Source organism: Halichoerus grypus, chromosome 2 (genome assembly GCF_964656455.1).
Source record: "Halichoerus grypus chromosome 2, mHalGry1.hap1.1, whole genome shotgun sequence".
NCBI classification, from domain to species: domain Eukaryota; kingdom Metazoa; phylum Chordata; class Mammalia; order Carnivora; family Phocidae; genus Halichoerus; species Halichoerus grypus.
In genome coordinates, this window is record NC_135713.1 from 20,407,367 (window position 1) to 20,433,741 (window position 26,375).

Sequence of the window (26,375 nt, forward strand, 5' to 3'; positions counted from 1 at the left end):
TTTTATCTCACATCTTTGAGTATTCCCATTCCATTTTATCTTACATTCAGGTGTGAGCAAAACCTTTCTCTACTTTCAAAATATGTCTAAAACCCACTAAGTTCTTACACATCCACTGACTGACACCCTAGTAAAAGCCATCATCATCACTCTTTTGGGTGATTACAATAGACAGTCTACCTGCTTTTATATGTGTTCCATTTTATCTATTCCTAACCCAAAAGCTAAAAGGACATTGTTAAAATAGAGGTCAGATCATGCTAATCACTACTCAGAATCCTCCACTCTATTCCCATCTCGTTCATAGTAAAAACCAAAAGCTTTAAAATGATCTACAATACATGATACATTACTTAATAGTCATTCCTTATGCACTGCAGATATGCGCTTCCCTCAGGGCTGTATTCCTACTCTCTCATTAGCCTGAGGGATCCCTCTTCAAATATCTACACTGCTCATTTATGCACCTCTTTCAGGTTTTTATTCAAATGCCACATTCTCAACAAAAATATATCTTCTTAGAACCATGTATCACAGATTTTATTAACATATTTTTAAATAACTTTCTCTAACAAAACATAAACTTCAGGAAGGAAATTATTATTATTATTATTTTAAAATTTTCTTTTATAATATATAGCATATTTTCTGGCATCTAACAGACCTTCAGTCTGTTTTGCTGAATGAATGAATGAATGCATTTCTGGCACTTTATACTTCCCCTTACTTCAAGGTAGGAAAGAAATGGTATAATTCTAGTCTGAGTACAAAGGCCTAAAGGAAGAAGATTTGACGGTATAACTTCTGGTCCAAAGGCAAGAGAAGACCAATGTCTCAGCTCAAAGACAGAGAGAGTGGATTCTCTCTTATTCTGATTTTTGTTCTATTCAAGATTTGAATTGATTGGATGAGGCCCACCCACATTGTGGAGGACAATCTGATTTATATAGTTCACCAATTCAAATGTTAGTCTTCTCCAGAAACACCCTCACAAGCACACAGAATAATGTTTAATTAAGTATCTGCTACTCCATAGCCCAGTCAAGCTGATATGTAAAATTAACCATCATGGACATTAAAGTAAAATGTTATATCAGTGTTATGATTAATTTATAACTGAATAGCTCATCAAAACCCTTTATCATTTTCCTAACTCTTCAAAGGTAATTGTGATATTCTTCAATGTATTAGAAAGGCATTTCCTAAAGCTTTATTCGTGCTTTATTTTCTACTTTGTGAAAGTTCATGTGCTATATGAATGACATTTTATAGAGTGTCAACAACAGCAGAAAAAAAATTATACACATAAATTCTCCTGTTATTCTCATCAATAAGAAAAAAGTGAAATGGTAATTGTGCTTTCTTAATAGAAAAAAGGCTTAGAAAGTAATCCCTGACATTTAAAAGCAGCTGAAAATGAGGAGTTTATTGCTTACAATATGCTTCTAATATTGTAGCATTGTACATCAAAACCATAAGGAAATATCTTTATTTAAACATGCATTTAATTATTTCCTATACTTTATTTTGAAAATAATTTAAATTGAAAAATAGGAAAAGAATTTTACACCATATTAAAAATAAAATAAAGAATAGCATATTTTTTTCCAAGTAGAGCTTTATTAAAATAAGCAGTAATTGTTCCAGAATTATTTCCATTGGGTAACTCAAATTATCACAAATGTTAGGGTATTAAATTTATTGATGAGTAAAAAATATATATTTTTCACTTTATAACACTTTGATCTGGGGTTTTATTTAACTACTCAATTCAAAGTATGTTTTTAAATCAAAATATTAAAAATATAATCAACAAAGCAAAGTCAGCTACTTTCAAGATTATAGAAATAGCATACCTTATCTTTTGCCCTGAAGGAAAAATAGAAAAGGAGTCTTAGGTGATATTTAGTCATCTTTGTCATGATCCACATTCAAACCATTCAGAAGTCCTCTTGAATTCATCTTCAAAACATATATCAAATATGTTATTTTCCATTTCTAATATTTACTCCATGCCAAAATCTTCACTGGCCTCCATTGTCATAATAGGTTTCTAACTGTCCTCCTTGGTAACACTTTTTCCCTAGAGCACTTAACTAATAAGAAAAATCAAACTGGGGTGCCTGGGTGGCTCAGTCATTGGGCGTCTGCCTTCAGCTGGGGTCATGATCCCAGGGTCCTGGGATCGAGCCACACATCAGGCTCCCTGCTCAGCGGGAAGCCTGCTTCTCCCTCTCCCACTCCCCCTGCTTGTGTTCCCTCTCTCGCTGTGTCTCTGTCAAATAAATAAATAAAATCTTAAAAAAAAAAAAAAAGAAAGAAAGAAAAATCAAACTACCCCAAAACCTAGTGGCTTAAAGCAAGAATGTTTTTCTGACTGTTCATGAATCTACAGCTATATGCTTCTGATGAACTTGACTGGGTTTGGCAAAGAAGTTCTGGGCTTGGCTTAGGCACACTCACATGTCTGGCAGTCAACTGGCCATTGACTGATATAAAATAACCTCAGCTTAGACTATTGGCTCCACTTCATGCATCTCTTCATCCAGCAGACCAGCCTGAGCATCTTTTCATGATGATCTAATAGGACCAAATGAAAGAACAGAAGTGTGCCATGCCTCATGAGGCTTAGGCTCGGGTCATTGAGTACTGTTACTCCTGCCACATTCTATTGGCCAAAAGTTGCAAGGCCAAGGCAGATTAATGGGATGGAGAAATAAAAATGATGAGAGTTGTTGCAAAGACACATTGCAAGGATTGTGGACATGATACAAGGGTTTGGGGAAGTGGGTAGGAAGAGTGGAGAATTGTAGTCACATTTACAGCCAATTAACCATAAACTCTAAAATCTGTTTTAAAAACAGCATCCAGGGGCACCTGGGTGGCTCAGTCAACTAAGCGTCCAACTCTTCATTTTGGATAAAGACATGATCTCAAAGTCATGAAATCAACCCCGGTGTGGGACTCTTCACTGCATCTAAAGCCTGCTTAAGATTCTCTCTCTCCCTCTCCCTCTGCCCCTCCCACCTCTCTCTCTCTATCTCTCTCATAAATAAATAAATAAATAAATAAATAAATAAATTTAAAAACTGCATGTATGGGTGGATAAAATAGTAATGAACTGGATAAAAGCTTATATGTATTTTTTATGTATTCTTTGCAATATTCTTGCTGTTATAATTTTTCTGTAAATTTTATTTTTTCCAAATAAAAGTTCTTATATTACATACTATAGTAACAAATCTAGGCAAAATCTCTACCACTATAAATTTGGTGTCCTTCCCCACCAATCCTTCCTGTATCATATTAAAATTTTGTTTCTGGCATGCCTTTTGCAGACTATTCACACATATTAGGACCTAATTAAAGAGCTATTGTTTGAGTAGGACTTACTCTTTGGATTTTCTTTTTTTTTTTTTTTTTTTTGTGGTGAAGGGTATCAGTGAAGACTGGGATTGGGAAACTGAGTTGTTTCCTTTTTTTTTCAATTGCTACTGGAGGGATAATTTATAGGGAGATACTATAAGATACAAGAACTTGGTGTACAGGTGCCTCCTTCCATGCATCCAAGGTTAGTAAGTGCTCCTGTCTCATCTCATTGGAATACACTAGGTTGCTTCTTTCTTTGCTACCACAAAAACCACTTCACGGTTTTTCCTGGATTCTCCCTGGTCTTCCTTATGATATTTTTTATCCCAGTGGGGGGTGGATTTCTACAGTAATACCACAGTATTATATGTCCGGCTAGACTGAAACCATAGCCTTAAGCTACTTGTAGATCCAGTTAGATATCATTGAGGTAAAAGTGATGTAAATACATTCTACAAAAGTTTAATAAACTCTAAGCCTTGCACTGATTTTCTTTAATAATAGAATGCCAATATCATTATGTAAGGGCAAATACTTGAGGAAGTGCTCATTAACATTTTTGAGTGTTCTTGTTAATTTCTTATTCAAAAAGTATATACTTTTTGGCCCCAGAAATATATTAGCAATATCATTCTATAAGATATGCCCATGAATCAAAATAATCTGTACATGCTTAATTTTTCTTTAATATTCCTGGTAAAGTAGAGGGTAGCTGCAGAGCACTCAGACATTGAAATCTTATTTGTTATTTATCATCAGGCTCTTATTTAGACCTAGATCTAGACTTTGGCCTGTTTTTATTTCCCTGACCACTTACTTCAATATAGTTGGTTTCTATAATATAGTTATCTGTCACTGGCTATCTTCTTTCTTCTCCTCCAGGTTTATGTTTGTCAGAGAATTGCTTAACCTGTATTATATTATTATTAGTTCTTTTCATCATAAGGTTTCTACTACTTACCCACTATACCGTAAAAATACCTTAGCAGAAGGAACAGTTGGAAAACACAGCTGGGAAACAGGAAGCCATGTATCCCTGGCCAAGTTTTTTCTATAGGTGATTAGAGCTAACAGCATGACATAAATGTCCTCTCTATAAGACAATCAAACAGAAACATTTTTTTTTTTTTTTGATCCTCAACTGAAGGAACTAGAGCAGAAAAGATTAAGTGGCTAGTTTTCATGCCAAATCAAGATGATCTATAGCTGAGTCAATAATAGAATTGCTGGTATGTAGCGTATGTGCCCAAGGCATCCTCTGACCCATAAGAAAAGTTTCAGTTCAGTCTATGACTCTTGCAATAAGGCTAGGCATATGGTTTGTTGAAATTATACAACTGAACTCTTTAGAATAGGAAATCACCTTATAAATCAGCCATTCTAATATGCCTGAGATGCATAGATTTAATATATTTACCCTAGATACTCAATCATTGAACATTGACTATATAGAGCTTAGATCAAATAAGCAAGCAACTGTTTGAGTCTTAATGTAGTGTTTGTTTCAATTTTTCTAATGTTTAGGTGTATAAAATGTATAGTTAATATTAACATGTAACTATAGATAGTTTTCTTCTATAATCTTGCAGCCTTAGTAAGAAATCTTTTTTTTTTTTTTTTAAAGATTTTATTTATTTATTTGAGACAGAGAGAATGAGAGAGGGAGAGAGAGCACATGAGACGGGGGAGGGTCAGAGGGAGAAGCAGGCTCCCTGCCGAGCAGGGAGCCCGATGGGGGACTCGATCCAGGGACTCCAGGATCATGACCTGAGCCGAAGGCAGTTGCTTAACCAACTGAGCCACCCAGGCGCCCCTAGTAAGAAATCTTTTATCTTTAAGAAAAAGGTATAATTAATAGGCTACTCATACAGAAAAAAAAAAGGAAAAGGTATATGTTTTTTTGTTTTTTTTTTTTTTTTAAAGATTTTATTTATTTATTTGACAGAGAGAGACACAGTGAGAGAGGGAACACAAGCAGGGGGAGTGGGAGAAAGAGAAGCAGGCTTCCCGCGGAGCAGGGAGCCCGATGTGGGGCTCGATCCCAGGACCCTGGGATCATGACCTGAGCCGAAGGCAGACGCTTAACGACTGAGCCACCCAGGCGCCCCCAGGAAAAGGTATATGTTTTAATCATTTTGCTTTATTCTTATAATCTTGGTGCTTTGTACTTTGGATATAGTTGATATATGCTTGTAGTATTAAATTGAATTAACTATTTCAATACTATAAATCAGTGGTTTTAGTTTTAGTTTTTCAAATGGTAAATATTTCTAATTGTTGAAATGCACAATTACAATTATAAAAGCATTGAAAAGCTAACCAGTCTCTGGGAAAGGGAACATATGTTCTTCAATTTTAACTGTAATTTCAAGACATAATGTAATATTTAATCCTTAAGCCAGTAGCTATTGAGAACTCACTATATTCAAAATACTATTTGTTTCTATGACACTGAAATTTTCCAAAGATTATTAGAAGGTAAGCGACATGGAAAGGTGTTTTGTAAGGTCCATTCAAAGGTCAATACCACTTTTAAAAAGTGAATTCTTTTCAACTGTTTGAATATGAGCTAACAATTTTTAATACTACCAAACATACCTAAGATGCCAATGGATAACAGAAAAAGTAGGTCAGAATAATGAGCGTTCTGGATCCATAGTTTCAAAATGGTGTTTTCTTTAGGGTGAGTTGGAGAATTTGGACTGATGTAATCATATTCCATTCTTTTATTGGCTGGAAAGTGACTGGAGGACTCTAAACACAGAGTCATAGCAGGTGGCCACGTTAGTCATAAGATTGGTCTAGGTTGAGATTATGAACGTTGCCAGTGTTCATCAATACCTGGTGTGCTTTTCCTTCCTTATAGGAAACACAGGAGGCTGTTTCCCAGGTCTCTTGCACTTAGATAGAGCCTAGTTCTTCCTAAAGAACTTTAAACAGAAATGACATGCTTGACTCCTGGGCTGAATGATACTTTTCTTTCTCTTTCCATACTAACATGAGTTGGAAGCCATATCTTGAAATGATGGTGCTCTACAATGGACATGGACTAGATCTATGAGTCTGTAAAGGACCACCAGACTGCAGGAGACATTTCCAGATCAACAAATAATCCTTTGCTATGCTATATCAGTGGGATTTCTTGATTTCATTATCACTCCAGGATAATAGCTTATCTTGAAAAATATAGATATTTAAATATAGTAGATGGCATTTAAGTAAGAAGGATTAGGGTATGAACTAGGGAAAATATTTGAAAGCTGGGAAGTAAGACCTTGGTCCTATGAAGACACATAAAATAAAAAGGCAGATAGATCTAAAGTCTTTAAAAATGGTCAAGGCATGATGCTTGAACATGACAGACAGATGTTTGGTTTTTCAGAAGTGATCAGAAAGGAAAATAAGAAGTCTTATTATATGGCAAAACAGTGTTGCTTATTCCATAGGTATCCTGTTGATTTGATTGAAAAATGTGCTATTGTCCATACTAGGTCTGCTCTCTAGAGTACTTTTTAAAATTTCTTAAAATAAGAATCTCTAGGTTTTTTGGAAACATGCACTATAGATATGTTTATTTGTTTTAAAGTACTTCATTATCTTAAAATGAGAATATAAATAATTCCCCAATCAGAGAGTTGTTTTAATATTAAGCAAATTATAATATGTATTGCTAGTTGGGTTCTTCTAGTGGCAGACTTTGGGATAAAATTTAGCTAGCATGAGGTTTTAAGTACTCTTAAGATCAACACCTGTGCAAGGAAAGGGGAGGAAGTAAAAATGCACCAAAGGGAGTAGTTCAGCTGCAATGCAGGCCGGCAACAACCTCGACTGATAAGTTGAGGGAACTTTGGAACAAGAATAGACTTTCAAAGTTTTCTCTAGGTGAGCTGACATGTCGAGGTCTTTATACTCCATAACAATCTGTCATTGAATGTGGCCTGTCAGGGAAGGGAAAAATAGCAGCTGGGACCATACTTTCTTCATTGATCACCACAACACATAAAGTACTTGAAACAGACCTAAGCATATTGTAAATGCTTTTTAATTTTTTATAGTGGAACAACAAAATTTATATTTCCCATAGTAATACATTAATTACCTTTGAGAACATACATTAAAACTAAGTAAGAATGCTATAAAGATAAATTAGTTACTATTTTTTCAAATATTGTCTATTAGTGATTCAAAAATCCTTTCTCACTATAAATTAGAGACTATAGTGGAGAAGGAAGAGGTTGGTTTCTTTCATCTTTGAAATTCCACACTGTCCTGAACTCAGTAGTTCCTTTTAGAGCCCCTCTTGTGTTGGGACAAGGAGAAAGCTATTTTAGAAGAAAAGAGGGGAAAATATATGCACAGCTTATTTACTTTAAATCTGGCTTCAGGAATTCTAAAGCTGTTTCTGTCACCTGGGCGTTGGGGGTTAATGTAGAGCATGAAATCAGCCATAATACCTGGCTTGCTAAAATGTAACACGGAGGCCACTGAGGGCAGGGAAGTTTTCAGAGAAGGCCATAGGGCTTTGGAATGCCGAGGCCCATGTCACCACTCTGCGGGTAGGAATGCCACAAGGAGTTGCCTTCCTGAAGCTTTCTTAGCCCAAACAGCGCCCTGTGATCTAAGAGATGTATGCACAGTCCCCTAGGCTATGTTTAGCAGAACTCGTAGAACACGCAGATAAGCATATGCATCTTTCCCGTAAACAGATCCTCCTAGTTTCAGTAAGACCCGTTGTCACACATCACATGCTTGAGAAACAGTGATAAGGATTTGTGATTATCCTGAAGGACAGATAAAAGTGGGAGCAAAGAAGTGGAAAGGGTCTTCATCTCTGAGCGTTGACCCCCTTGCCTTCTCCTCACTTTCACAGCAAAGTTTGGAGTCATCTTTCATCCATTGGTACAGGGATTGCTGGCCATTCCTGGCACCTGGGAAGCTCTTTGGTGACCTTGGTTAATTCAAATCCTTGTGCTCACCCAGTGGCAAATATTCACAGCAGGATATGTCTTATCTAAATGGCCATTCCTCTTAGCAGTACACCTCTACCCCTGTTTTCTAGCAGTTTATTCCAGAGACTACAGATTTACTTGGGCATTGAGAAAACTAGCAACCTTATGCTGAAAACCATGGAAGGACAGGTATAAATCTATCTTTCTCTCCCTCTCTCTTACTTTTGCTGTGTCAGCTCCAGACAGCCACTTACTTTTGGAACCTGTCAGTTGAAAATTTCAGAGATTATGTCCTCTAAAGTCAGTGGTCACATGACACCCTCTTCACTGTGCTTACGGTTGTGGGGAGGAAACTCCACCTTCCTCACAGAGCCATTATATGACAAGGATCTTAAAATATCTTTTTTATTGATTTCTCACCTACTCTATATCAAGTTTGATAATGATTTAAGGATGGTAAAATCACTTTGGAGATACCGGTCAACTAAACAGTTTATCAATTTAGTTACTCATATTAAAACTGGAGATAGAAAGCACATGCTTTTTTCAACTATGTGTTTTCAGCTGAAACACCAAACCCAGAAGAATCCCATTTAACATTCGGGAATTTTGTTTTGTTTTGTTTTGTTTTTTTTGTTTCGTAGGCCACATTTGAAGGACTGGTAGCTTAAAATACTTGGCTTCTCATTGCAATACGGAAAACACATAATGGTTGGGACAATCTGACATCCTTAAGTCTTGGGTAAGTCAAATGAACTACATTACTGAGCACCTAATTACATTTTTAAAAAAGTATATAGAATTTGATGTAGTAATTCCATTTTTATGAATTTAATCCTATAGAAATACTCAAACATGTCTACATGAGATTTTCAAAACAGTATTTTTTTTTCCTCGTAAAAAGGTAAACAGCTTAATGCTTTCTCAGAATGGGAACTTTATTTAATATATTTTAAACGGAATATTATTTTGTATACAAAATAAATTAGATATCTATGATATTCAGAAATTATTGTTAGTGGTGACACAAGATTAACAAATACAAGGTATAATAGAATATTTCATTTATTTGTAAGTATATACAGGCATATGTATAGTACATGTATACATTGTATATATATTTGCCTGTAAATGAAAATTTTCTGAAAAAAAATCCACAAGAAATTGTTATATAGTGGATAAACCTTAGCAGATAACTTGTATTTGCAATCAGAGAGGAAGATAATTTTCATGTTATATATATCAGAAGTAGTTTAATATAAATTGGTTAATACATATACTATAGTGAATTACTAATCTGCTCAATAGTTTATAAAGTTATTTATGTCAAAACATGTAATAAATATGATTTTAAAACTTAAACAAATGCAGATTAAATGAACATAAAAACAAAGATATAATCAAGAAGTATTAAGGACTGAGACTGATAGTTAGCAAAGAACTTTCTTAGACCTGATTTTAAAGCATAATTGGATAAAATTTATGGTAAAACATAAACCATAACATTTAAAAAAATTAAGCCTACATTAACTTTGAGTGAAACAATTAGATAATTATGGAAACAGGTAATTGGAGAAAATTACCTGCTTTTCCTGGCATTCGAAGAAGAAACAAATTTTGATTGCCTAATTTTGATATTCAAATGCAAGAATAAAAAATCTTTGTTGGGTGCACCTGGGTGGGTCAGTCAGTTAAGCATTCCACTCTTGATTTTTCCTCAGGTTATGATCTTGGGGTCATGAGATCAAGCCCCATGTCAGGGTCCCCGCTGGGCATGGAGCCTGCTTAAATTTCTCTCTCTCCCTCTCCATCTGCCTCTCCCCACCACCCCTTCTCTTTCTCTCTCTCTCTCAAAAAAAAAAAAAAAAACACTTTGTGGAAAACTGGTCAGAAAAACATAGGCAAATGCTTAATGGACAGATGGACTGAGTAGACATTTTTTCTAAAGAAGACAAACAAATGGCCAGCATGTACATGAACAGGTGTTCAAATCACTAATCATCAGGGAAATGCAAGTCAAAACCACAATAAGATACCACTTCACACCTGCTGGAATGGCTATCATCAAAAAACAAAAGATAAGGATGTGGAGAAAAGGGAACCCTTATACACTGTTAGTGGAAATGTAAATTAATAACCCGCTATGGGACACATTATAGAGGTTCCTCAAGAAATTAAATTAGAACCAATCTTATTTTGGTATATATCCAAAGGAAATAAAATACCTAATTCAAAGAGATACCTACAGTCCTGTGCTCATTGTAGCATTATTCACAATAGCCAAGCTATGGAAACAACCTAAGGGTCCATCAGTGGAGGATTGGATGAAGAAAATGTAGTATACATATACAATGAAATATCATTCAACCATGAGAAAAACCATTCCCAAATTTGCAAATCCAGCCATTTGTGACAACATGAATGCAACTTGAGGGCATTATGCTAAGCAAAATAAGACAAATACTTTATGATATCCATTATTATATGTGGAATCTTTAAAAAACTGAACAATGCTAACACTATGATGGTAATCATAGTATGATAGACATACTGTCATAGTAATAGTATCTATTCCCATAAATACCTATGGTAATTATAGTGTAATATATAAGTGGATCAAATTAATGTATTATATAAATTAAACTTACACAATGCTATATTTCAATTATGTCTCAAAACAAGGGAAAAGAAGAAAGGAAGAGATTTGTTTTCTTTTTCTTTATCTACCCTTTCCTCTCCTGTTTGTCTTTGGCATAAATTTGTCTACATTTTAAAGAATAGTAAACCTTATTTTTTACCTAGGCTATAGCAATGTAGAAAAGCAGTAGAACCAGATACAAAATGAAGATTTAAAAAATATATTATTTATGATGGGTGCATTTTAGAATGCCACTGAATTGAAATTATAATTTAGGGGCGCCTGGGTGGCTCAGTCGTTAAGCGTCTGCCTTCGGCTCAGGTCATGATCCCAGGGTCCTGGGATCGAGCCCCACATCGGGCTCCTTGCTCTGCGGGAGGCCTGCTTCTCCCTCTCCCACTCCCCCTGCTTGTGTTCCCTCTCTCGCTGTGTCTCTCTCTGTCATATAAATAAATAAAATCTTTAAAAAAAAAAAGAAATTATAATTTAATTGTTTCCTTGGGGCAATAAAAGTATCATGAGATGTCAATGAGTTTTCCTTGATCTCTTCAAGAATAGACCATGTGAACAACTATTCAGTATAACCAAGTACACTACCAAGATTAAGAATAATTTTTATTAAGATACATAAAATAAAAATGAAAAGAAAGAACAAAATATTCAAATCTGTTAAACCTAAAATAAATTTCATAGAAAAATACCTGGATATAAATAGATATCAAGATAGGATAGGTGAATATGGGATCTAATAATAAAATTAGTTAAGTTCTCTATTTTTAAAAACTTAACACATTATTTATTTGTAATTACAAATTAAATTACCATGTATGCCACATGCAATTTTATCTTACATTAAATATGTCTAAACATGACTGTCCTACTTCCCATGTGTACCTAGGTGTGACCTAGATAGAGAGATTTACCAATTTTATGGTTGGAAAACTCAATAATTTAAGATACTAGTTTTTTTCAAAACCACCTATAGATTTAAAACAACCAAAATACCAGCTAGGTTGTAGAAACTGAAAATGTGACTCTAAAAACCATTTAAATGCAAAGTCACTAGAGTTACCAAAACCACATTTTGAAAAGGAAGTAGGAGGAATTACTCTTCCTTCCTTTAGGAATTACTACATGACTGCAGTATTCAAGAAACTGTCTTACTGTCATCAACTTAGACAGATCACCCAATAGATCAGGTGAGTGAGTCCAGAAATAGACCAACTTGCTTATTTTCAACAAAGTTGCAAAGGCAATTCAGTGAAGAGAGTATATAATCTTAAGATATGACACTGGAACAACATTGAATTTTGCTCCATACCTTGTATTATATACAAAATTAACTGACAATGGATCATGGTCCTAAATATAAAACTTAAAACTATATACCTGTAAAAGTAAACCTAAAAAAAATATTTGTAATCTTAGATTGGCAAAAGATTTTTTTTAGTTACAATACCAGAAGCCCATCCCATAAAAGTAAATAGAATTTACACATTGGACATGGTCAAAATTGAGAGTGTCTGCTTTTTGAAAAAGACTGTTAAGAGAATGAAATAGCAATACAAGACTGGGAAAGCTATTTGCAATTCCTAAATCTGATAATGCAGTTATACTCAGATGCTCATAAAGAGCTCTCAATACTTAATAATAAGGGCAGAAGATATACATAGACACATAGCAAAGAAGATGTACGGGTGGCAATTAAGCATTTAGAAAGATACTCAACATCATTAAACATTAGAGACATGAAAATTAACATCAAAATGAAATGCCATCACTATTAGAATTTCCTAGAAACAAAGACACCACCTGTAGTCTTTTTGTACTGTTTCAACTCCTCACAGCAAGGTGGCTTCAGGAAATTAGACTTCTTAAATTGTAGCTCAGCACTCTAAGTGAACATGTTCCAGTAAAACACGAAAAGGCTAGATCATCTTTGATTTGGAAGTCACACAGTGTCATCACCACCAGTCTACCAAAGTAGTTACAAGCCCAAACAGATCCAGGGGAAATTTTTAGATTCACCTATTGATGAGAGCCTAGTCAGGGAACATTGTAGACGAACCCATGGGGCCAGAGACATTGCTGTATCAGTCTTTGGAAAATATACTATCTACCACAGTGGGAACCACATATTTATAGAGTATCTAAGAATTTCCCCACAACTTAGTTATTATTGTAAAGGAAAAACAACAACAACAAAAAATGCCTTTAAACTATCAAGATTAAGAGAGATGCCTACCAATGAGAAGTAATTAAAATGCCAACCTCACCTATATATATGTACATCACAGTTCACCTGCAAAAGATCGTTCCTCCTAATTATGTAAATAAGGGAATTCAGAAGGCATTATCCCAGGATTGTGATATTACTAAGGAATTAAATCTTCCGTTCTCTGATATATATCTGGTATGCAAAGCTTATCCTTGTAGAAGATGTGCATCATTTTAAGGAGGCTATCTATCTTAAAATGCCCAAAGCTGACTCCCTACAATTCCCATTCTCTCATTCCCTAGTATCATACTATTTTCTCTTTATGGTGCATATATATAAGGTATAAAGCAATATATTACTGCCTTTTCCCTTGAACTCATAATGTTATCTCTTTATTTGAGAGAAGCATCCAGTCATTTTCTTCCCTCTTGTCACAAGTGCATATTGTTACTTTCATTCTTTAGATAATTGCCTCTTTCCTTTTTATTACCCTGTTTTTGGCTGACTTCCACATCACAGCCACAATAAGATAACATGAACAACTCCTAAGTAAGAGCAGCAGTCTTAAGGCTGCTGACCAGAAAATTCTACATCTTGATAGGAGTTACAGATGGAGCAATGCCTTTAGGATCTCTCTCAAGAAAGCAAAAAGTAGCAAATGTCCCTGGTTATTTGGTACCTTTTTTAGACCCTAAGTTATACTTGTCTTTATGTTAGGATTCAGAAAGGGACCCTGCTCTATCTCTGAATGCTAATCAAAGGATTAATTCCTTCACAGGGCTATGGAATTTTAAGAGCTTGGTTTCTAGTCAATCTGGCATTAAATGAGGTGTGTTTTGTTTTTGTTTTTGTTTTTGTAACTTCGCCTTTCGTATAAATAGGGTAACCAAAACTATTTAAATTTAAAGATTCAACTTATAAATTCAGATCAAAACAGAATACAAACATCAAAAGTTGAAGATAATGTATTATACAAAAATAAAAATTATATATGGCTAAAATGCAAAATTAGTTCTTTTATACTTCAGGAGTGATAGTAAAAAGAGGTAAACAAATAAGAAATATGACACTTTCTTTCACTAAATCTGAGGAAAATAAAAAAAAAATAATAATCTTCTGTAGTCTAGGATTTTTGCAAATTTATCTCTTTGTCACTATTATAGATTTTTTGGTGATAGATGAAACATATTCTCTGAGAAAAAAATAGACTGGACTAATCAATGAGCCCACATCTTTTATAAGACATTTCTACCAACTCAGTCCACATCATTCATGACTGAAGAGTATCAGAGCACTCTTTCTTACTACCCACTCTCATGCCCATCTCTAGTATTTTTAATATGTCTCTCATACTACTGTTTCCTAAAGGGACACCTTGAATGTCACTGATCTTCCATGTCCCCGGGAAGCAAGGAAAATGTCAGGTTGGATCTGGTAACATTGTTGTTGTTAGAAAACATGGATGTTATAAAAAATATAGATGTAGTACAAAAGAGATAGTTTAAGTGACTCTCACTATCCAATATTTGGAAATGGCAGTAGTTGTAATGATGATATAAGCAGTAATAACAATAATAATATTACTGTACCTAGTTAAGTCTGTGAAAGATTGATTCCCTACTGATGTTCAAATAATAAAATGCATAAAAAGGAAAATGTATAACTGAAGAAACATAACTAGAATAAGATGTGTTTATATATATTTAATTTTTAAAAAGAGGAGGACAAAATATATAAATGTTTGTTTTCTCTTTTTAACAGAATTTTGGCTTGCAAAATATGAACATGTCCATCACACATATAACAGGGTCAACATCACGGGCCTGTGACTTGTACAGATGCACAGAACCCAGTATTTATCATGCCCTTAATGCCCTGATACCACCATCTTGAAATTCTTAATAATTTTATTTTTGAAATTGTGTTTTGCAAGCAAAGTCTGACATGACCATTGAGCTTGCATGTGAGCAGAGGAGATACACACAATATGCATTTCCCAGTTCTTTGATGCCTCCTTTGTATATCCAGTAAACACCAGATTCTGATGAATCTGAAATGCAGGGTAGTTCAGTGAGAAGGTGAATTTGAGGTATATGGTAGCTCACCTTGTGTTCACTTTGAATCTTGCTGAACCAGCATGCTTTGGAGGCCATGAGGATTCTATGCTCATTTCGTCAATAGCTATGACTGAATAAGCCAGGTCACTGATGGTCCTAAGAGGCTGCACGTTCCATATGAACTTTTCTCTATTGACCAACTACTTATGCTGAATACCATGACATAGAAATAAAGGGAAAAATGGAATAACCCATAGTTTTGTTTCGTTTTCCTTTCAGTTCATTCGTACCCATCAGTAAGCCAAAGAGAGTTTTGGTAGTATGTACTATACAGAGGTAAAATAGCAATAGTTGAGCTAGATTTCTGCTTTCATTTTTTTTTTTTTTCCTGTTAAGAATGAAATGCATTATGACGCCTGGGTGGCTCAGTCAGTTAAGCGTCCGCCTTCGGCTCAGGCCATGATCTCTGGGTTCTAGAATCGAGCCCCACATCAGGATTCCTGCTCAGCGGGGAGAGCTGCTTCTCTCTCTCTTTGTCTCTCCCTCTGCCCCCCCCCCCCACTGCTCGTTCTCTCTCTCTCTCAAATAAATACATAAAATATTAAAAAAATTAAAAAGAATGAAATGCATATACATATAAGAGCCACAAAATATGAAGTGTGCAATTTTGGTGATTGTGCATACTAGTTAAGTGCTCATGTGTCTGCATTTAAAACTGGTATTACACAATATAAGTATGATGATAAATGTCATGCTAACAGTTTAAATTATTAATTTTTCATCATGTAGAACATTAAAGAACACAATGAAAGAAAGAAAAGAAAGAAAGAAAGAAAGAAAGAAAGAAAGAAAGAAAGAAAGAAAGAAAGAGAGAAAGAAAAAGAAGAAGAAAGAAAACACAATGGTAAGTATATTGACAAAGATACAGAAGAAAAAGAAAAGCTGTATCATTTTGTACATTTAAAGGCACGCTTTTCCTGGTTTTTTTTTTTTTCTTTTCCTGCTTTTTTGAACAAGGGGTTGAATGTTTTCATTTTGCACTGGGTCCCACAAATTATGCAGGTGGCACTGAATGCAGTAAAATGTAAAGATTAAAATATATTGTGATTAAGTGCTGTTCTTTCAAGCAATACAGGATTTAATATTCAATAATTAATTGTGGTAATTCACAACATAAAGGAAATTTTTAAAAACTTTCTATTATCTCAATACATGCAGAAAAATCATGTGAAAGATGAAACTCTCAATTATTAATATATTAGAAAAAGAGGAGAACTTCCTTAACATGATTAAGTACATTTATGAGAAAAAAATACGAAAGCTAAGATTATATTTAATACTGAAGACTGAATGAATTTTTTTAGCTCAGGAACAAAACAAGGATATGTGCTTTCATTGCTTTTATGCAACGTTGTATTGGAGAGTCCAGCCAGTGAAATTGGATGAGAAACATGACTACAGGACATAAAGATTAGAAAGGAAGGTGGAAAGAAAAGCTTTTATTCATAAGTTTTTATAAATAATATATTAATTTTGCAGCCCATAGCATTGCTAATCTCACTTCTTATTTCTAATAGAATTTTTATAAAATCTTCAGCATTTTCTACATAGCTGACCACTGATTTGAGATGATATTTTGTCATAGAGTAACTTTCCACATGCATTTAAGTCAATTTCTGGACTTTCTATTTTATTTCATTGTTCATCAATTTAGTCATGTTGTAGTATACATGTTTTTAATCTTTGAGGCTTTAAAAATATATTTTAATATTTGGCCTAATTGGTCACATCTCACTATGTTTCTTTTTACAAGGTTTTCATTGATACACTTATTTATTTTTTCTAAGAAATTTATGACCAATAAGTCAGTCTTCCTTCAGATTGCTTTATAGGTTTATGTTATCTTAATAAAAACAATAACTGCTTTATTTCATTTATGTCATATTGATTCATTGGAATTTTTCATGGAACTATGACTACTGGCCCCCAAATAATTCAAACCAAGAACTTAAATATCTTGAATATTCTTAGGAAAATCTAAAATGTAATCTATAAAAGATGAATATTGTCACCATTATAAATAAGTTTAGGGGCACCTGTGTGGCTCAATCGTTAAGCGTCTGCCTTCGGCTCAGGTCATGATCCCAGGGTCCTGGGATCGAGCCCCATATCGGGCTCCCTGCTCGGCGGGAAGCCTGCTTCTCCCTCTCCCACTCCCCCTGCTGTGTTCCCTCTCTCCCATTCTCTCTCTCTGTCAAATAAATAAAATAAAATCTTAAAAAAATAAATAAATAAGTTTATATTTTTTCTAAAGTAAAATAAATGTTAAAGTAGTGACATTTTGCTTTGTTTCTAGATATATATATATATACACATATATATAATATACAACATATATATGGACTATGTTATATATGTTTTATATATATATATATATATATATATATATATATATATATATATATATATATGTATATAGAATACATCCCAAAAAATCAGCATTTGGAAGAAATGAAAGGTCTTTTCCTATAAATATAAATTATTCAACAGCAAACAAATTATACTTTTGGTGTAATTGTCAGAGATTAACAGACCGTCCTAAATTTGAATATCATTTCTGAGTTAAAAATCTTAAGGACAAAAGAATACCTATGAATAATGAGAAACAAACCTGCACACATGAATTATGGCTTAAACCTTGTCATGTTAATAAAGGGTGACAGGAGCATATTATGCTGCTAGATGAAGTTTCAGCCTTTATTACATGATTTGATTTCATTGAGATCCATGGAGATAAACTGAAATGTTTAGTGACAGTCCATTTTTTTTAAATCATCACCTCCTCAGAAACAGATAAAAAAAATGTAGATATATAGTTTATTATACTTGGCACCCTAATAAAAATTCCGAATATTTGCACAATTGAATCAGTCCTCAGTTCCTTATCTATCAAAATTAGCAATTCATATACCTAGATAAACAAAACTTCCAACAAATACATAAATATCCTTTTAGTTACAAAGGATATGAACATGACATTGAAAAGTAAGTGGAACAAATATTTTAATATGTCCTGCCTCCAGCACAAATGGAGTTAATAGTCTGTCAATATGGCCATTTTACTGTACTTATAATTCAGCTGTGAAAATCATTCAAGCAAAAGCATATTAGTCATATTATTTCCCTGCTTTTAACTGGCAATCTTTTATATTATTTCAACTATTTACAATTCAGTATATATTTAATTCACATTTATATTCATACCTAGAAATATCCTCTGTGTCTCCAGAAAAAAAATAACATGGTTGACAGTATACAAAAACTTTTCTGCTTTCAGAGAAATATTTCATTTTCAATACTAAATTTTTTTTCAAATTTAGTGTATCAGGGCAAAGACCTCCCTTCCTCAAATTTGTGCATCATGTATTGCTGAGCATAATAATGATTTACAGAATATGCACTGTAAAAAGAATAAATTGGCTCCAAAAGCAGGTAGTAAACACTATTCTGCTTCCATATCCTCATAAAATTCAATACCTGCTTCATTCTTTTCTACCCTAATGTGTACATCCCAGACATGCAGCAGTGTGACTTTTCTCTTCCAATAATTCATTGATTTTTAAATTCTTCATGATGTTACTGGTTTCCTTGGGAAAATATTCCATTTTAACTCCTGTGACATATGGAAAATTATGATATTGATCAAAATCAGTTTTTCATGACTAGATTTGGTAAAATTAACCAGAGTATCTGGAAAAAAAGAGGCATAGTCTTTCTTAGTGGAATTGAGGAGCTGGTGATGTGAGCAGACACCAGGGTGATCTCATACATCCTAGGGCTTCAGGTGCCATGCACGTGTTAGTAGCTAGGCCAGCCTCTTTACCGATTTTTCTACTTTGCTACAGGTCAAACAGAACATGTAAAAAAATGTACCATAATTTATTTCCAAGGTACAGCCTCCATCCTTTCTGTTTTTGTACATGGGGTCACTGTGTGATTGGTCTTTTGAAGAAAAAATTACAAGCATCAACAGTTCCTGCTTCATCACCTCTCCTCTGTCCAGTCTTTCATTTTATTGAGGTATGTTTAGAATTGAGAAGGAATTTTAAAAATATTTAACTAATCAATTTATGTTTTAATGTTTTGTGGTGTTTATAGTGTAAAAATAGCTTTAGCACAACTATAAACTTCAGCAACTTCAGACCTGATAGGGAGCTAATATAAAGGGATCTTGACCTTTGATTCATCCAGTTTTTCCCCAACTACTCAGGAGTATGATATGCATATCCCTGGTGGTCAGCCTGCATCCATCAGAAGGGACTGAAAAATGTATAACATTCGTGAAATGCAAAAGGGCTCATCTTATAGGCCCCTAATCAGACTATATCTTTGGCATCTTGAACTTTACATTGGCGATTGAAGGCCAGGGAAGCAGGTACCAATACTACTGAGATATGTCTTTGTGCAGCTAGTCATCTGCTAATAATGAGCTATATCCTCACCAACTACAAAAGAACTTATATACCATAACCACTCACTGGTTATGGTGTATGAAAATCAACAACTAAGCTGTCTGCATCATTTTATTTTTCATCCGTATTCTGACTGAATACTATAATTTAGTAAAAGAAATTAATTTGTTGCCTAGAACACTTTTGGTATTCTTGCATGAGTTTCTTCTTGTTTTCTTTTTCAAAAATTATTTTTGATAAGCTGCAGTATAGTGCTAGGCATATTCAGTTTTCCTTATGTAAACAAGCTTTGGATGCAAATGGTGCCGTAAATAACGCTTAAAATAATGTTTTACCCTCAGTGTGTCAGATTATATTCCAAAAATGGTCACAACAACGTTTGCAGTTTTCTGTGTTCTTGTTTAGAACTTTGACACTCTACTACCAAATGGTAAAAGATATGTACCTTACTACTGAACTATGGCAGGTGTGATAAAATATGATTGTTGAGGCTAAAAGACAATGTAGCTTTTCCTGGTTCTCTCTCAGAATGCTCATTTTTGGAACCAAATCATCATGTTGTGAGGAAGCCAAACAGCTACAAGAACAGAAATGTTCTTGCTGACAGCCCTTTCGTGAGGCCCCGACCAAAAGCCAACACCAAACCATCAGACCTGTGGGTGAGTGAGCATTCAAATAACTCTGTATCCCTACTGTCTTTTGAATAACTCCAGGTGATGCTATGTGGAGTAGAGCAGGTCCTTTTCTTCACCAATAACCACCAAAGTTGTAAATCTGTGAGTTAATATAAGATTATTATTGGCTTAGGACCTTACATCTTCTGGTGATTTATATAAAGAGATAAGTAGTACACATAAGTAGCATTTCCATAGTCTGTGCTGTTCATACCTTTCTATTTATCATCGGGGGGAGGGGCTAGATAGCACATACTTTACTGAAGTCAACTGTATGGGTATTCCAATTTTTTGGTTGTTTTGCTTTATTCTGTTGTTCTCCCTCTTTTTACCACCCCTATAGACAAAAAGTGACCAAAATTACAGTTTGTCTTTAAACAAACAGGACCAGGGTTGTTATTTTTCTTTCTTACGTGGTAAGCCTGAGTGCTAAAAAAAATTCTTAAAAATGAGGATGAAAATAATGTTCAATAAAATTATTTATTAGGCACATAATGCTTTTAACTATTAGTTTACTTTGAAAAGAAACTTTAAAAAAATTAAGGACTGGTAGTGAAGGGATATTTAAGTAGCACATGTTCATGCTCCTTGGGAAATAGCAAACCATGACACAAAACAGTGACTATGTAAGGTAATATACTTCCTTACGTTTTTGTCTGTTACAATCCATTTTTACTGCATTTGTTTATCCCAACATTGAGACAGCATTTGGATCTACTTCTGACAAAGAATATAATGCAATATTTATGATAACTCTCAGTTTTAATGTTTTTCTATATTGATTTCTCTTGGGAGTCTCAGTCTATTTGCAAATATGGCTTATGACCACCAGCTTTAGTGTTTCACAAATTTCAAGGTAGTCATAGAGTTTTACTCCTTTTCATTTTATACAATTTAACCCTCATCATCCGCCAGTATAGCAGTGGCAAACTTTATCTGTAAAGGGTCAGATAGGGTCAATACTTTCAGCTTTGTAGGCCATATGTCTCTGTTGCAATGACTCATCTCTACTATTAAAACACAAAACATCCATAGACAATACAAAAACTCATGGGTCAGGCTGTGTTCCAGCAAAATATTATTAACAAAAAACATGTGGCAGACGGGATTTGGTCCATGGACAGTAGTTTGCCAAACCCTCTACTAGAATGGAGACACTATAGCAATGTTTCCTTGTAATATTTGGCACCTCCACAAAGCCTATTTTTATTTATTATCTAAGCATTCTTCTTTCTACAAAATGGTTAAATATAAATATGTTAATGAATATATTTTAAAAGATTTTAACAAGATAGAAATTACATATTTTAAAGTTTAGCAAGTAACATAAATATGCTTTTAGCTTATAACAGAATATTTTAAAACCTTGGGACTTAAAAAAAATAGTTTGATGACGATAATTTGAAGATTACCCCCTGAGTGATCACTTAAACCAAACACCTGGATTAATTAGAGAAAATAGTAACTTCTTTTGGAAGGCACAAAAAAATGTTTCTTTGAGTTTTGTTGTAAATAAAAAAATAGTTTTGGAATTGAAGGCATAGGGAAACACACCATTACTTTCTAGTCTACAAATAAATAGTAAGATAAAGTTCAAAATAAAGTTAATGCATTTTTAATTAATCTAGTTAAAAAATATTCCTGGCTCACTGTTTTAGGAGCCACACATAACATAAGGAACCAAAAATCCAAAAATATTTACCTTATGAAGCTTATATTCTACTAGGGAATACACATAAAAATAATGATAATATATGACATGGGGATGATTATAAGACATAAATAAAACAGGATAAGCATGTGAGGATTATAGGAACGGAGGATACAATTTTAGATATTCTAAGAATCATGAAGAAAGTTTCATTTGGCAAATGACCAAAGAAAGAATTGTTACCTGGTTGTGGTTATATGGGAGGAAAGATTTATAGGCAGAAGGTATAACAATTGTAAATGCACTAGCAGGAGTTTGCCTAATATATTTTTGGAACACCTGGGATGCCTGCCTGTGAGACCAGAGTGGAGAGAGAAATGAGGATGTAGCAAGTTCATAAGGGTAAAGGGGGATCAGATCCTATAAGAAAGGATAGCAGGCCTTTCAAAGGACTTTGGTATTTACTTTGAATTTGGAAGGTATTGGAGAGTTTTGGACTGAAATTCCATATGAACTGATTTTTTTTTAAGATTCTCCTAGCAAAGCTAGGGGAAAAAAAGGGTGAAAAGCTATGGGTGTTTAAATACAATGTCAGCAAGTTGAATGGTAGGAAATGATCAGATTCCTTGATGAGAAGATGCACAATAACAGTACTAATATAGTAAGATTAACTGATAAAAGCAACTTAAAGCAGCAAGCACAGAATTTGCTCTTAGTACCCATTTCATTGAGGCTGTTAGGTTTCCTGGAGGATATCATGCTAAGTGAATAAGCTAGTCACAAAAGGACAAATACTGTATGATTCCACTTATCTGAGGTATTTAAAGTAGTCAAATTCAGAGAAGTAGAAAATAGAATGGTGGTTGTCAGGAGCTGGCAGAAGGTGGGATTGGGGGAGTTAATGTTAAGTGTACAAAGTTTCAGTTATGCAAGACACGAAAGTTCAAGGAGATCCACTATACAGCATAGTGTCTAATGCTAACAATGCTGAATTGTATACTTAAAATTTGCTAAGAGGGTAGATATTTAAATATTAAATGTTTAAATGTTCTTTAAATGTTCTTATCACATACAAACAATAATAGTAATAATAATAAGAGTAAGGGTGGGGGGAAACTTTGGGAGGTGATAGATATGTCCATGGCTCTGATAATGGTGATGGTTTTGTGGGTGTATACTTTCCCTAAACTCATCCAGTTGAATCTTTTCACATGCCAATTACACCTCAATAAAGTGGTTTAAAAAAAAGACATTAATAGAAAACGTGATGAATCCAAATAAGTTCTGTACCTTAGTTAATAGTATTATACTAAGAATGATTTCTTATATTTGATAAATGTTTCAACGTTCTGTAAAATGTTAAAATACAGGAAAGCTCTATAAAATATTAACAGGAACTCTCTATACTAGTTTTGTAATTTTATAAGTCTAACATAATCTCAATTTTTAAATGACTATTAAAAAAGATAAAGTGCATTGCAGATACACCTTTTATGAAGAGATGGATCTGGTGATTTAAATAATTGTTCATGTTCATTTTTTCACGATTCCTGCACCAAAAAAATATACATTATCCAAATATAAATTTGCATTAACAGTACTAACTTTAATGGTGGATAGTAAATAGGCACATAAAGTCATACCTAGATTTTAAAATATTCTTCGTGGTGTAAAGTTAATCTAGTAAAATACCAAGAGATATAAAGTTTTACAACTCTTTTATTTTTATTAACATCTGAAATTAAACTTTGCCAAGTTGGGGGGCACTATATTATTTGATCGTCAGAGAATAATTTTTAGCAAAATATTATTTTAAAAGCCTATTTGACTCTCTTTTATGAAGAAGAATGTGAGTGTAGCTCAAATACAAATATTACCAGTGCATACTAAAAAGGCAATTAATATGTAGGTACTAATAACAGAATAAATTAGCAACAGATATATAATATAATAAATATCTAAAGTATATAATTATTTTGGCTATATCTCCTACTTGTTAGTTTTTTAATTCTCCATATAAGACTCAAATAGTCTTTAAAGCTGAATTCCACACTTTATTTTCAAGTGGCTTAAGTCTTCAGATAACAGTAATGATGATGCGACTTCAGGATTTTTCCATTTTAGAAACATTGCAGATATTACCAGGGGGAAAATCCTCAAGCTTGTTCAAATGTATTCAATCTATCAACCATTACCCATAAAAACTGTGTCAAGTCATTACTCAGTCTCAGTGATTTCAATTATCCTCAGGTGCTGAATGCAGAATTGATTCTCTATTTCATCTACCTTTCTTGTCACTTTTGTTGTTATTTTTGCTCAGCATCATGGTTTAAACTATGCATTCTCTTCAACATTCAGTTTTTCTTGCAAATCCTTCTACCCTACATTTTATATTTTCAAAGTTTCTTCAAACATTTTTGGTATGGTTTGAATAAAATGGAATATACACACTGAATTTATTTTTATCTACTTTCACTATGTTTATGCAGCGAGGAGCACCACTAAGCACATTTAGCTTATACAAACAAGAAATATATAATTGAACATAAATATTTTCAAAGATCCACCAGAAGTTTTGTGGATGGAGCTGATACATTACTGTTTTTCAACAGCTCCCTGGGCGATTCTTCTGTGCAGCTAGGATTAGTCCAGTGGTGTTACATATATGCTTTGACATGTGTCAGCAGTTCTCAAACTTTTTGGTCTCAAGAGTCCTTTGAATTCTTAAAAATTATTGAGAACCCCGAAGTGTTTTCATTTAGATGAGTTATATAGATCAGTATTTACTGTATTAGAATTTAAAACTTAGGGGCACCTAGGTGGCTCAGTCGGTTAAGCGTCTGCCTTCCGCTTAGGTCATGATCCCAGGGTCCTGGGATCGAGCCCCGCATCGGGCTCCCTGCTCAGCGGGAAGCCTGCTTCTCCCTCTCCCACTCCCCCTGCTTGTGTTCCCTCTCTCGCGGTCTCTCTCTCTGTCAAATAAATAAAATCTTAAAAAAAAAAAAAAGAATTTAAAACAGAAAATTTAAAGCTATTTGTTCAGTATAAAATTCCAGTTATAAACCCATTGTATGCTAACAAAATACATTTTAAGAAAAATAACTATAATTTACAATCCAATAAAAATAATGAGAAAAGTAGGCTTATTTTATATATTTTTTTCCTAATCTCCTTAATGACTGACAATTAGAAGACAGCTGGATTCTGATATCTGCTTCCATATTTAATCTATTGTGGTATTGATGTCATGTAACCACTAGTAAACTCCACTATACGCTCTTTAGAAAATGAGAAAGAAATGGCAAATATTATCTTATTTTTAGGGAGATAATTTTGATATTACACATAGTTGGTAGGTAAGTGTATAAAGTGTTGCCAGAACATGGCAAATAGTATTTGAACAAATATGCTCACATTATTTTGATTAGCTGCCAGCATGGTACTTGAAAAGTAGTTATAGTACAACATTTTTGGAAATATATTTATTGTATAAAGAGAGAAAACTCCATTCCTTACTATTTTATATATGTATAATTCCCAGTAACTTTTAACTTAAAAATAATTTTAATTCACATTTAAAAGAAACAAAGAGGCAAAGGATCTATACTCAGAAAACTAAGAACATTCATGAAAGAAATTAAAGAAGACACAAAGAAATGGAAAAACATTCCATGCTCATGGACTGGAAGAACAAATACTGTTAAATATTGCTACCTAGAGCAATCTATACATTCAATGCAATCCCTATCAAAACACCATCAACTTTTTTCAAAGAGCTGGAACAAGTAATCCTAACATTTGTATGGAACCAGAAAAGACCCCGAATAGCCAGAGGAATGTTGAAAAAGAAAAGCAAAGCTGGTGGCATCATAATTCCGGACTTCAAGCTCTATTACAAAGCTGTAATCATCAAGACAGTATGGTACTGGCACAAAAACAGACACATAGATCAATGGAACAAAATAGAGAGCCCAGAAATGGACCCTCAACTCTATGGTCAACTAATCTTCAATAAAGCAGGAAAGAATGTCCAATCAAAAAAAAAGACAGTATCTTCAACAAATTTTGCTGTGAAAACTGGACAGCTACATGCAGAAGAATGGAACTGGACCATTTTCTTACACCATAAACTAAGATAAACTCAAAATGGATGAAAGACCTAAATGTGAGATAGGAATCCATCAAAATCCTAGAGGAGAACAAAGGCAGCCTTCGACCTCAGCCGCAGCAACTTCTTGCCAGACACTTCTCCAAAGGCAAGGGAAACAAAGGCAAAAACGAACTATTAGGACTTCATCAAGATAAAATCTTTTGCACAGCAAAGGAAACAATAGACAAAACCAAAGA